Source organism: Artemia sp. Qi Xiang Cuo, chromosome 11 (assembly GCF_049724085.1).
Source record: "Artemia sp. Qi Xiang Cuo chromosome 11, ASM4972408v1, whole genome shotgun sequence".
Lineage (NCBI taxonomy): Eukaryota > Metazoa > Arthropoda > Branchiopoda > Anostraca > Artemiidae > Artemia > Artemia sp. Qi Xiang Cuo.
In genome coordinates this window covers 42,079,372-42,093,135 of record NC_142804.1, presented here as the reverse complement: position 1 = coordinate 42,093,135, position 13,764 = coordinate 42,079,372, and the positions used below count along the sequence as shown (strand labels likewise).

At 32.2% G+C, this 13,764-nt stretch overlaps 1 non-coding gene across 1 annotated transcript; it reads left to right on the top strand.

Annotated features, from left to right (window-relative positions):
- The first annotated feature begins 9,206 nt into the window (after positions 1–9,206).
- On the top strand, positions 9,207–9,373 carry LOC148946989 (U1 spliceosomal RNA). The gene has a single exon (XR_016142490.1). It is a non-coding gene; the product is annotated as a U1 spliceosomal RNA (small nuclear RNA).
- The last annotated feature ends 4,391 nt before the right edge of the window (positions 9,374–13,764 follow it).

Below are 13,764 nucleotides of genomic sequence, written 5' to 3'. Positions count from 1 at the left end.
CATTAAAGAAATTATGAAAAAATTGTAAGTAAGTAGCAAATTCTTTCTTTAATTCACCTGCTTGATAAACAAAAAAGACATTTCGTTCGAGAAATTATGACAAAATTCCAAGTAAGTAACAAACTCTTTATTGTTTTCATGACTTAGATACACTATGTAGAAATTTAATTCAAGAAATTATGAAAAAATTCCCAGTAATTAACAATTTCTTTCTTGAAGTCAACTCTTGGATACACAATACGGAAATTTCATTTAAGAAATTATGAAAAAAAAAACAATTTCTTTCTTGAAGTCAACTCTTGGATACACAATACAGAAATTTCATTCAAGAAATTGTGAAAATATTTGTAAGTAAGTAACAAACTCTTTTTGTTTTCACCTCTTGGATATACAGTACAGATACTTCGTTCAAGAAATTATGAAAAAACCGCAAGTAAGTAACTTTTTTTTCTCTTTATCAAAAACAATTTTCACTTAGCTACACGATGTAGAAATTTAATTCAAGAAATTAGGAAAAAATACTCAGTAAGTAACAATTTCTTTCTTGAAGTCAGCTCATGGATACACAATACGGAAATTTCATTCAAGAATTTCATGACTTAGATACACGATGTAAAAATTTGATTCAAGAAATTGTGAAAATATTCTCCGTAAGTAACAATTTCTTTCTCTTGGTTACACAATACTGAAATTATATACAATAAATTATGAAAATATTTGTAAGTAAGCAACAAACTCTATTGATTTCACCTCTTGGATATACAGTGCAGATACTTCATTCAAGAAATTATGAAAAAATCGCAAGTAAGTAACTTTTTTTCTCTTTATCAAAAACAATTTTCACTTAGCTAAATGATGTATAAATCTAATTCAAGAAATTATTGAAAAATTCTCAGTAAGTAACAATTTCTTTCTTGAAGTCAACTCTTGGATACGCAATACGGAAATTTCATTCAAGAAATTATGAAAATATTTGTAAGTAAGTAACAAACTCTATTGATTTCATCTCTTGGATATACAGTACAGATACTTCATTAAAGAAATTATGAAAAAATCGCAATTAAGTAACTTTTTTTTGTCTTTATCGCACACAATTTTCACTTAGCTAAATGATGTAGAAATTTAATTCAAGAAATTATTGAAAAATTCTCAGTAAGTAACAATTTCTTTCTTGAAGTCAACTCTTGGATACGAAATACGGAAATTTCATTCAAGAAATTATGAAAAAATTGTAACTAAGTAGCAAATTCTTTCTTTAATTTACCTGTTGGACCAACAAAAAAGACATTTCGTTAAAGAAATTATGACAAAATTCTAAGTAAGTAACAAACTCTTTATTGTTTTCACGAGTTAGATATACGACGTAGAAATTAAATTAAAGAAATTATGAAAAAATTTTCAGTCTAAGTAGCAAATTCTTTCTTGAATTCCCCTGTTGGATAAACAAAAAAACATTTCATTCAAGAAATTATGACAAAATTCTAAGTAAGTGACAAACTTTATTGTTTTCACGAGTTAGATATACGATGTAGAAATTATATTCATGAAATTATGAAAAAATTCTCAGTAAGTAACCATTTCTTTCTTGAAGTCAATTCTTGGATTCACAATACGGAAATTTCATTCAAGAAATTATGAAAATATTTGTATGTAAGTAACAAACTCTTTATTAATTTCACCTCTTGGATATACAGTACAGATACTTCATTCAAGAAATTATGAAAAAATCTCAAGTAAGTAGCTTTTTTTTTCTCTTTATCACAAAAAATTTTAACTTAGCTACGAGACGTAGAAATTTAATTCAAGAAATTATAAAAAAATTCTCAGTAAGTAACAATTTCTTTATTGAAGTAAACTCTTGGATACACACAATACGGAAAGTTCATTCAAGAAATTATAAAAAGTATTTGTAAGTAAGTAACAAGCTCTTTATTGATTTCACCTCTTGAATATACAGTACAGATACTTCATTCAAGAAACGTGATTAAACACGTTTTGAAACTACATGCTATTTGTATGCCTGTCCTTGACACCTGTCCACACGAGCGGGGATTCCCCACTGGTTCCTACACATTGCAAGAAGTGAGCAGTACTAAAACTCCATGTTTTCAACCAGACTGGTTTTTTTAGGGACCAATCAGGAGAGATATGCAAAGTCGACCTAGCTTTATTTGATTTTTTTTAGGTTCATTTTGTCCAGGTTTCGTGCGCGCACGTACACTCGTCTAAATGTACCTTTAAAAAAATGAAATAAAGCTATGTCGACTTTGCATATCTCTCCTGATTGGTCCCTAAAAAACCAGTCTGGTTGAAAACGTGGAGTTTTCGTACTGCTCACTTTTTGCAATGTGTAGGAACCAGTGGAGAATCCCGCTCGTTTGGAAAGGTGCCAAGGAAAAGATGACAAAAAGCTACTGTACTTGCGAATTTTTTCATATTCTCTTGAATGACTTATCTGTACTGTATATCCAAAGAGGTGAAATTAATAAAGATTTTGGTACTTACTTACAAAAGTTTTCATAATTTTTTGAATAAATTTTTCGTATTGTGGATCGGAGAGTTGACTTCAAGATAGAAATGCTTACTTACTGAGAATTTTTTCATAATTTCATGAATTTAATTTCTACATCGTATATCTAACTCGTGAAAACAATAAAGTTTGTTACTTACTTAGAATTTTGTCATAATTTCTTGAATGAAATGTTTTTTTGTTTATCAAACAGGTGAATTCAAGAAAGAATTTGCTACTTAGACTGAGAATTTTTCATAATTTCTTGAATTTAATTTCTACGTCGTATATCTAACTCGTGAAAACAATAAAGAGTTTGTTACTTACTTAGAATTTTGTCATAATTTCTTGAACGAAATGTCTTTTTGTTTGTCCAACAGGTAAATTCCAGAAAAATTTGCTACTTAGTTACAATTTTTTCATAATTTCTTGAATGAAATTTCCGTATTGCGTATCCAAGAGTTGACTTCAAGAAAGAAATTGTTACTTACTGAGAATTTTTCAATAATTTCTTGAATTAAATTTCTACATCATTTAGCTAAGTGAAAATTGTTTGTGACAAAGAGAAAAAAAAGTTACTTACTTACGATTTTTTCATAATTTCTTTAATGAAGTATCTGTACTGTATATCCAAGAGGTGAAATCAATAGAGTTTGTTACTTACTTACAAATATTTTCATAATTTATTGAATCAAATTTCCGTATTGTGTATCCAGGAGTTGACTTCAAGAAAGAAATTATTACTTACTGAGAATTTTTTAATAGTTTCTTGAATTAAATTTCTACATCATTTAGCTAAGTGGAAATTGTTTGTGATAAAGAGAAAAAAAAGTTACTTACTTGCGATTTTTCATAATTTATTGAATGAAGTATCTGCACTGTATATCCAAGAGGTGAAATCAATAGAGTTTGTTGCTTACTTACAAATATTTTCATAATTTATTGAATAAAATTTGCGTATTGTGTATCCAAGAGAAAGAAATTGTTACTTACGGAGAATTTTTTCATAATTTCTTGAATCAAATTTCTACATCGTTTATCTAAGTCATGAAATTCTTGAATGAAATTTCCGTATTGTGTATCTATGAGTTGACTTCAAGAAAGAAATTGTTACTTAATGAGTATTTTTTCCTAATTTATTGAATTAAATTTATACATCGTGTATCTAAGTGAAAATTGTTTTTGATAAAGAGAAAAAAAAGTTACTTACTTGCGGTTTTTTCATAATTTCTTGAACGAAGTATCTGTACTGTATATCCAAGAGGTGAAAACAAAAAGAGTTTGTTACTTACTTACAAATATTTTCATAATTTCTTGAATGAAATTTCCGTATTGTGTATCCAAGAGTTGAATTCAAGAAAGGAATTGTTTTTTTTTCATAATTTCTTAAATGAAATTTCCGTATTGTGTATCCAAGAGTAGACTTCAAGGAAGAAAATGCTACTTACTGAAAACGTTTTCATAATTTCTTGAATGAAATTTCTACATCGTGTATCTAAGTCATGAAAACAATAAAGAGTTTGTTACTTACTTGGAATTTTGTCATAATTTCTCGAACGAAATGTCTTTTTTGTTTATCCAGCAGGTGAATTAAAGAAAGAATTTGCTACTTACTTGCAATTTTTTCATAATTTCTTTAATGAACTGTCTTTTTTATTTACCCAGGAGGCGAATTCGAGAAAGAATTTGCTACTTGCTTAAAATTTTTGATAATTTCTTAAATGAAATTTCTGCATTGTGTATCCATGAGGTAACATGAGTGTGTTACCTATTTACAATTCCTTCATAATTTCTTGAATGAAATTTCAGTATTGTGCATCCAATAGGTGAAAACAATAAAGACTTTATTACTTACTTGCGATTTTATTATAATTTCTTGAATTAAATATCTGTATTGTGTCCAGGAAGCGAATTCAAGAAAGCTATTGTTACTTACTTACAATTTCTTCATAATTTAATGAAATGATTAAAACTATTCTAAAGAATAATGACGGGTTAAGCTTAAAGATATTTATTGCTTAAACGTATTTACATATTTTTGAAAGAATTTGCTACTTACTTAAAATTTTTTATAATTCCTTAAATAAAATTTCTGCATTGTGTATCCATGAGGTAACTTCAAGAAAGAGTTTGTTGCTTACTTAGAGTTTCTTCATAATTTCTTGAATGAAATGTCTTTTTTTATTTATCCAGGAGGCGAATTCAAGAAAGAATTTGTTCCCATGTGTCTGACAATAGATGTATGAAAATTCCTTTTCTTACATCTCCGAAGTTTTCTTAGACATTCTAAACTATTGATATGCTAGCTTACTCTAAAAATAATGAACACATAACAATGTAATGCATAATATATTTTTAATGAAATAATGCTATGTAGAATATTAATACAAAAAATATATTACGATACATTATTAATATCAATGATTAACTTTGGACATTTTGAATCTGTTCCATAAAATAGTTCACCATGTTCTCTCTTGATGTTATAGCTATTGTCTTCTCTTAGTTCGTAATCAGTAGAATAATCATTATTCCATTTTGAGTCATACACAATTTTTACTGGTGTCTCATCAACAGGCTCAATATGCTTTTCGTCTTTGGTATTATTTGGTGCAATGACTGTTTGATCAATGACAGTAACGTTTGCTGGTGCTTTGTTTTTCATCGATTCATCCTTATATTCCATAGTGATATTTTCTGACAATACCCTTTTTATTTTTATGGCACTTTCTCAGTCTATTAACACATTATTTTTAAGCAAGTAACAGTTTCGACATGTAGACACTATATGGCTTACGACATTAGTAGAAGAGAATGCCTTTGTTTTATTTAACTTCCGTTAAATACTAATACCCGAAAGGTGGCGATTGTATGTATCAGTAGGTAATGTGTTACCTGCAAAAGTAGCAAGGAGTTGTCCTTTATCATCAATGATTATTTTTATGTTGGCATTCTCTTTGAGTGCAATCATCTCTGGAGATCTCAATCTCGCATAACCACCAACATAAGAGTGGAATTTTTTCGGCATTCCAAAGAAATTGAATTCCTTACTGTCATGACAATGCATGTATACATTTCCAATAGTGCTACCACCTGTACTTGCTTCAAAGTTTAAATACTTCTCTTTGTCAGCATTCAATGCTACAATAACCTTGTTATGTAAACACACTTTATTAAAATGCTCCATCTACACTTTTTTTTTAAAAGATATGACTTATGTGTTTATCGTTCCACTGCGTAAAAAAAACTGATTTAATTCATGCAATAGATTAGGTAGTGTCAATAACCGGTCATAGAATACCAGTGAGAAAGTCACATCGTGTCTCTGACCAATCACAGAGCGCAATTGTTAGAGCTGTAAGCATATTTTGACATTTTAAGTTATGTACAAAAAGAAAAAAATAAATAAAGTTGAAAAATTTCGAAGTTTAAAAAAAGTTTGAATTAAACACTTTTAGGATATCGAGTGTTTTTACTGAAAAGAACAAAAATCACACGAAATCCGGCAACTGAGTCTCTCAATCCCCGTAAAGCTCTTTTAAAAGATACAAAAACTACTTATTTAACACACAAATTTTGTTTTTCATTAGCACTAAGTAAAGTAAAACCATACAGGATTAATTAACTGAGTATCTCAAACCCATTAAAGCTCTTTTAAAATATAACAAAAGTAAGTAATTAAACAAAAATTTCGTTTTTAATGTTCACTAATTAAATAAAAAACACACGGAATTATGTAACTGATTCTCTCAATCCCCGTAAATCTATTTTTAAAATAAAAAAAACCTAATTATTAAAAAAAAAATATCGTTTTTTAATGATTACATAGTAAAGAAAAAACCAACTTAATAAGTCAACTGATTCTCTCAAACCACGGAAATCTATTTTAAAATAAACAAAAAAATACTTATTAAACACAAAATTTCGTTTTTAATGAGCACTGAGTAAATAAAAACCACACGGAATTAGGCAACTGAGTCTCTAAAACCCCTTAAAGCTCTTTTAAAAGATACATAAACGACGTATTTAACAAAAAAATTTTTTTTTTAATGATCACTAAGTAAAGAACAATCACACGGAATCATGTAACTGAGTCTCTCAATCCCCTTAGAGCTATTTTAAAAATATATAAAATATAATTTTTTAAAAAACAATTTAGATTTTAGTGATCAATAATTAAATCAAAACCACACGATATTAGACAACTGAGTCTCTCAAACCCTGTAAAGCTCTTTTAAAAGATATAAAAACTACTTATTTAACAAAAAATACAAGCAAGCAAAGAACATGGGAATTTATATACACGTACTCAAATAACTGAGTTTTCCTTTTATTCAAATCCTAATCAGCAATCAATTTATACTATTTAAAAAAAAAATAAAAAAAATAAACATGTATCGTCTGCCAAGCCATGTAGAGCTCATTGTAATAGGCAAATGACCCTGGTAACCCAATAATTTTTTTTTCTGCTTTTCAAAATGATCGCATTTGGAAATCTGTCATTTAACACTAAGAAGTAAATTGAGTATCCCCTTTCGCAATAACAATAGGCTTAGCAGCGATTAAATCTCAGTGTCGGCGACAATTCAATCAGATCAGAGTTGTTCAAATGGAATATCTTTTCTAATATTGATTTAGCTTATATGTCATAGACAAAATATTTGAAGTCCTCCTTCAGGGTGGGGGTGGGGGGATCGGAGTCCTTTGGGGTTGTGGTAAGGGACCTCACGGCTAAACCACGACAAAGCACTACTCACGTGGACCTCTCTTCCCATTTAACTCACCCCCTGTGCAACTGAATCCCCCTTGTAACTGAACCCCTGTATAACCGAAACCCCCGTGCAACTGTATTCCCTTTAACTGAACCCTCGTGCAACTCAACCATCCATGCAACCCATCCCCCTCAAAACACTTTTCAGCCATTTCTTTTTAAATTGACAATACATTTCAAACGTTACTTATGTATTATACAGACCACATCGGCGAGGTAAAGTTAGGTCAAGTCACAATGTCATTCTATCCTTACTTTTCAATTAAGGTATTGAATACTTTCTAGCAATGTCTCTATTTATGCAGAGTTTCAGGTAGCTATGGCTAAGTTTGCTAAAAGACCAGTTATTTTCTTGCGAAAACACTCAAAATCAGAAAAAATAACTGAACCCCCCATGTAACTGAACCCCTGTATAACCGAAACCCCATACAACTGAACCCCCCATGTAACTGAACCCCTGTATAACCGAAACCCCATACAACTGAAACTCCGTGCTACTCGACCCCATTTAACTAATACCCGTGTAACTGAATCCAAATGTAACTGAACCCGCGTGCAACTCAACTCCCTCAAAACACTGTAGATACGAGCATTAGCTTTCGAATGACCCATTAAACATCAATCTAAAAGTGCTGGTAGTCCACTAGCCCCAGCTTTTCCACTTGAGACATTGCACCAAAAGTGCCGTTTTTAGTGCCGTTTTGAAGTTGCTGATGGTTGAATTTATAGGAAGAACGTAGATATGAGTAATATATTTTATAAGAGCAACTAAAAATATATATAGATACCTGCGATAGCAATACGCCCAAAAATAATACGTCCGATACCGATACACTGTGCAGCCCTTTCCCCAGGGGACTTGGAGGGTCATAATATCACCAACACCAATTATATTTGACTCTAGCAATGTCTCTTGTAATCGTCAAATCTATTAAGTATCTGATGTAAGGACCCCATTCTTTAATTACCCCGTGAGGCATTCTTAACCATTGCAATACCTGTACGCTAATACCTCTTCGCAAAAAATTCGCAAATCTCGTAAACTAAAGAAGTAATTACCCTTTTTAAATAACATTAGTCCTTCTATTAATGAATCCATGAAACGAAACCAGTCTGATAGCATCACACACAATCACGCTCCTAGTTACAAAAATGGAATGCATGTAACGTTCGTAGTAATAGGTTTAAAAAACTATTAGCCAAGTTTAAAAAAAAAAAAACTACTAATCAAGTTATTATATTGGACAAACCACCAAACTTTCTCTAATCTACTGACACACAAAAATCGATGTAATAATAAAAAAAAAAACATGTATATTCCTTGAAAGAGTGTGATGACCTGTTTACCTACTAGAAGAACCTGTTTGGTACGGGGGCGCCCCAGAATCGCTACGAGCTAGTCTACTCGCGTGTACACAACTTTTTCACATCAACAAATCAAGTCTCTAAATTATTTTTGAAAATAGCTGTGTCCCATTTCATTTTCGTAGGCAAATCTCCGATGGTACAAAGGGTTGATATGATCGCCCCTAGGGGAAAAAAACAAAAAACCAAACAAACAAGCATCCGTGATCATTCTTCTGGCAAAAAATTCAAAATTACAAATTTTTGCAGGTAAGAGCTTGAAACTTTTACAGTAAGATTCTCTGATACGTTGAGTCTGATGGTGCGATTTTTAATAATAATATTCTATAGCTTTTAAGGGGTGATTTCCCCATAAACAAACGCAAAATATCCCAAATTTTCTCAGGCTCGCAACTTTTAATGGATAAGACATAACTTGATGAAATTTATATATTTAAAATCAGCAAATGAGCGTGTTTTCTTGTTTTGTTTTTGTAAAAGAAATACACAAGAAAATTGTCCTCTGTGGATTTTGAAAAATACTTTTCTCTGTCCCCCCCCCATAATTATTTTTATTTAATCATACTTACATGGCTTGGCTGGGAAGCTGCCTTGATCGTGAAAGAGGCGTTCCTAGGGTGAGGCCTCTCCATTGCTCATCGGATTGGTGGACCCCTGTGATTACCCCAAATGGGGGTAACTCAAGGGCGTAATATTAGTAGTGGGGGATGCGTTTGTGTGGACTCCTGTCCATATATTGAAAAGTATTTTCCTTTTGACCCCTTTTATATGTTACACATCTTGAAGTTGAAAGGAAAAACTATAGAATTTGATGTTATTCAAGACAATAATGGGACATGTCAAATTCATCATTGGGCCCTTTCGAAAAGAGTAATTTGTTGATGAGCTTACATGTTTGAAATTTTACGGAAGAATTGTGCCTAAAATCCCAGGCATATGAGAGAGTTGAGCGTATACTCTATAGTGTGTTCCCGGCTCAATAGTAACCAAAACCAAAAAATGGAACTTCGATACCAATAGATACATCAAAAGTATCAGATTCTTATGCTGATTTTAAATCTATAAGTTTCATCAAGTTTTTACATTAAGGAACGATCTTTAGCCCATAGTAACCGAAGTTTGAATTAAAGAGCGAACTAGAGTCCATAGCAACTGAAGTATTAAGGAATCATTATATAGATGACGACTTTTCCTTAAGAAATTATCATAGGTAAAATTTCCCATACCGGGAGTCGAACTCGGGCCAACTAGGTGAGAGCCAGCTATCCTAACCAATAGACCCTATATAATATATTAAAATATCTGATGAATGAATTTTATGTTAAAGTGATATTAAAGAACAAACCCCTGTCCATAGTGACTGACAAAATACAACAAATTATAAACGAATGATCATGCAACTATATACAGTATCGGCATAGTTCATCTGGGTTGCAGCGGTAGCTAGTCAAGCAGTTCGTGTTAACGAACTGTATGTAAGGAGCGACCCGGCTCAATGGTAACCGAAACTCTAAAAAACGGAATTTTGATACCAATAGATAAATTGAAAAAATCAAATTTTAATGCTGATTTCAAATATATAAGTTTGATCATGCTTACTCTTACCCATCAAAAGTTACGCGCCTGAGAAAATTTGGCTGGTTTTAGAAAAAAGGGGAAAAGACCCTCTAAAAGTTATAGAAACTTAATGAAATTCACACCATCATATTCAGCGTATCAGAGAACCCTACTGTAGAGGTTTCAAGCACCTATCTACAAAAATGTGGAATTTTGCATATTTTGCCAGAACAAAGATCACGGATGCGTTTTTTTTTTTTTTTTTTTTACAGGGGTATTCGTATTGACCCAGTGGTCCTAGAATATCGTAGGAGGGCTCATTGAAACGAAAATTAAAAGTTCTTGTTCCCTTTTTAAGTGACCAAAAAAATGGAGGCAGCTAGGCCCCCTCCCACGCTAATTTTTTTCCCAAAGTCACCCGATCCAAATTTAGAGAGCCATTTTCTTCAACATGGTCGATAAAAATGTCCTTTAGGATGACTTAATTCCCCGAAGTCTCCGGGGGGAGGGCTGAAAGTTATGAACTTTACCCAGTGCTAACATATAGTATTGGTTATTGGGAAGTATACAGACGTTTTCAGGGGGGATTTTTTCTGGTAGGTTGGGGGGGGGGGTCGGGGGCTATATGGAAGAATCTGTCCATAAAGGAAGTTTTCACGGGGGAAGGGACATTGCTATGAAGGGGCACCGGATTTCCCAGCATTTTTAAAGAAAAAGATTTGAAATTAAATAAAAAAAAGCAACAAGTTTTTCAACTGATTTCAACTGATGAATTGATTGTGATTAAGCGGTCAATTTTAAAGAACTGGAAAAAAAAATTCGAACTTTAGCTTAAAGAGTAAGGTATTGACTAGGGGGCGAACCCCCTAATATACTTATTAAAAATCTATGAATATAGAAGTTCGTTACGAAAGTTAATTCGTAAGTTACGTATATTTATTACTAATAAAAACGTTCGTAAATAAAATTAAAAAAGTTTCGAGAAAGCCATTTAACCAAATAAAAGTAAAATTAATATGCAAATTTTGTTTTAATTATTCATGTACGGTGAGCCAAAATCAAAACCTGCATTAATTCAAAAATGTTCAACAAGTAAATAAAAAAACTAGTTTTTTTTAACTGAAAGTAAGGAACGACTTTAAAACTTAAAACGAACAGAAATTATTTCTCCCAATCCCAATCTATTCAAAGCCTCCCTTTTTACACCCTCTGACGAACTTCCCATTTCCTTTAAATCTTTCTTTATGATCTCCTCCCACCCTAGACGAGGACGACCTGCCTTCCGTCTAGCCCTAGATGGTTGGCCGAAAAGAACAATCTTCGGCAATCTGTCATCCTTCATCCACACAACGTGCCCTAGCCATCCCTACCTTCCTTTCACTATAGCCCTAGAGAGCGGCATTGAACAACATTTTTCTGCAGCCTATTGTTTGAAATACAGTCAGTCAGCCAGGTATCCAGAACAATGCTTAAGCAATTTCTCTGAAAAATATCTAGCAAATCTTCATCCACTTTTCGAAGCACCCATGCTTCAGAGCCATTATTGACTATTCTCATCACTGGAGCTTCTAATATTCTAATCTTGTTTTGCAGAATTATCTTTATATTCTTACCAATTATTTTTAATTGTGAAAAAACACCCTGAGCCTTAGTTATTCTACTTTTAACATCTTCACTGCTCCCACCGTCTTTATTAATAATACTACAAAGGTAAGTGAAGCTGCCCACTTGAGCAATCTTTTCAATAGCCAATGTCACCTTTTCATCTTCCCTTATTCCTAGCCTTAGTGAGGTAGTCTGCTTAACATTAATATTCAAACTTATTCTTGCACCCTGAACTCGCAAAACCTCTAAAAGTTAATTCACTTTGCTCACACTTTCCTCTCGGATCCTTTAAGCATCAGCGTAATCTAAGTCCAGGAGACTTTTCCCTCCTCATTTGATTTCGGGATCTCCCAATGCCTTTCCTTTTATCCTTAATGCAAAGTACATCAAAATAATTCATATAAAGTTGGATAGAACACAACCAGGCTTATCTCCTGACTTAATACAAAACCAGCTGCTAGCCTCATTTCCTACCTTAACCGCAGCAGTGTTATTCTCGTACATAGTACTATATTTGTCTGGTATACCATAAAAGGATAAAACCTTGGCTAAAGCTCTTCTATCAACAGAATTGAACGCTTGCTCATAATATTTAAAACTAAGGACCAATGGTGTTTGAAAACTCAGGCACTTCTCAATTATTAACAGAAAAGTGAAAATTTGTTCGTTGCATCCTCTAGCCTTTCTAAAACCACACTGTTCTTCCCTTGAAACTTTGTCTACGCCATCTCTCAGTCAAAAAGGTATGATATAAGGTATGAAATAATTTGCTACTTACAGAGACCAGACTAATGCCTCGATAATTACCACACTCACTTTTATCACCTTCTTATAAAGTGGATTAATTAAGGTTTTCCTACAATCATTTGGTACTTCCCCTTTTTCAAAAATCATATTAATAATCTTCAGTAACTTGTTTCTAACCTCAGAGCCATCATATATAAGAAACTCATTTACTACCCTATCAGCACTTGGAGCCTTATTATTTTTTAATCCTTTTAGTATTGTCGTTAATACTTCCTCGCAAAACAAATGTTCCCTCATATCCAAGGTATCACAAACTGTTTCATTTTCCTCTATATCTTCTCCTGCAACTCTGTATTGGTTTAGAAAATTATCAAATTGTTCTGCCCATCCCTCTTTAATTCTCCCCTTATCGCTAATTGTGGCTCCATTCCTATCTTTAATTTGGCCAAGTACGGATTGACTACTCCATCTCAATTTATTGACATGACAGTACAATATATTATACCGTCTAGCTGCATCTTCCAGATCCTCAGCAGTTTTATCCATGGCCTCCAATTCACACCTCCTTAATTCAAATTTTAATACTTTCTCCACTCTCTTTACATTCCTCTTATTTTCATATGATCTATCACTCAAATAATTCTTGTACAAGTCCTTTCTCCTTTCTATTAAACATAAACTTTTTCATAAATATTCATAGGTACAGTCCAAGCTTTCTTCACTACGACACTTTCAGCAAATTCGCAAATTATTTTCTAAAATTATGCAAACCATCTTCTACATTATCAAATTTTAAATTATACAGTTTAATGTTCAACTGTACCTGGAAAGTTTCTCTCAAATTCTAATCTTGGAGTCTACCAACATCATAAACTCCCGGGAGGTAGTTACCCTTCCGAAGTTTGAAATTTAAACTAACCCTTGACACTACCAGATGGTGATCTTTACTTTTAACATCAATAACAGCACTCCTATATACCCTAGTATACGGTATTGATCCTGCCAGTCTTCGGTTTACTATAACATAATCAATAAGGTTTGTTGTCTTACCATCAGGTGAATACTATGTTAATTTATGAGCCAATTTATGACCATTAAATATGGAATGAAAAATTTCCAAAACATACAATATTTTCATACATAGAAATCATGGAGGCGTTTATGTCATACATGCGGAATGTAAGATGAAAGAATCTTTTATTAGGACAAT